This window comes from Orycteropus afer, unplaced genomic scaffold, assembly GCF_000298275.1.
Source record: "Orycteropus afer afer isolate SDZICR_OR568_19922 unplaced genomic scaffold, OryAfe1.0 scaffold01070, whole genome shotgun sequence".
In the NCBI taxonomy this organism is placed as follows: Eukaryota; Metazoa; Chordata; class Mammalia; order Tubulidentata; family Orycteropodidae; genus Orycteropus; species Orycteropus afer.
In genome coordinates this window covers 217,143-218,428 of record NW_006922657.1, presented here as the reverse complement: position 1 = coordinate 218,428, position 1,286 = coordinate 217,143, and positions in this window count along the sequence as shown.

Below are 1,286 nucleotides of genomic sequence, written 5' to 3'. Positions count from 1 at the left end.
TGGAGAAATTTAAGCAAGAATTGTACTATGATAGTTTAATAAGAAATTGATAAATAAAATGATTCTTCACTGATTAATACTATGCACCATTTAAAGTGTGTGATATAGATGCATGTGCTTCCCAGAGAAGGTAAAAACAAATGTTGTAGTAAATGAGAACTTTTGCAGGACAATATTTCCACCAGTATACTATACAGGCACATTTTCAAGACAATGATATGGATGCATAAATTGACACTAATTTTATGCAGGTTCTAGGTAATGAGCAGGAGACAGGACACACCCCCAGATGCAGGAAAAGCAGGGAGTGGCAGAGGCTGACAAAAATTGGCAGGATACACATAAGGGACAGGAGGCAGGACCCACCCCCAGAGGCAGGATAGGAAGAGAGCAGCTGGACCTGACAAAGTGGCAGGATCTAGGTAGGAATAAGGTAAGGAGAGGGTGCAGAAGTTTCCAAAAGCTAAGGGAGAGGAACTAGTCTGCCAGTTTGTCATACTGTGGTGACTTGTGCATTGCTGTGAGGCTTGGGGGTGTGACACCAGTGTTTCAAATCCAGGAGGGTTGCTCACAGTGCACAGGTTTCAACACAGCTTACAGACTGAGATAGACTAGGAAGAAGGAAGAGGCCATCCACTTCTCAAATAACTGGTCAGAGAAAACCTTATGAATAGCAGAGAAACTGTCTGATACATTATTGGGCAACATTATGAATAGCCTGGAAACATTGTCCCATACAGTGCAGGAAGGTGAACCCCTTAAGTCAAAAGGCACTTAAAATATGACTGGGAGAGAGCTGCCTCACCAGAGTAGAACCAACCCTAATGATAGGGATAAAGCAAAGCTTTTGGGACCTCCATTTCCTGAAGTAACACAACTCAAATTGAGGAGAAACAGCTGAAAACATCCATTAATAATTGGAACATGGAATGTACGACCTATGAATCTAGGAAAATTGGAAGTTGTCAAAAATGAAATGGAACACATAAAGATTGGTATCTTAGGCATTCATGAGCTGAAATGGACGTTTTGGCCATTTTTAATCAGACAATCATGTGATCTACTATGTCAGGAATGACAATCTGAAGAGGAATAGTGTGGCAATCATCATCACAAAGGATTTTTCAAGATCTTTCCTGAAGTACAATGCTGTCAGTGATAGGATAACATGCAAATGGCTACAAGGAAAACCAGTTAATACTACATTATTCACATTTACACACCAACCACCAAAACCAAAGATGAGTAAATTGAAGGTTTTTTTTTTTTTTTTCTTTTTTCTTTTT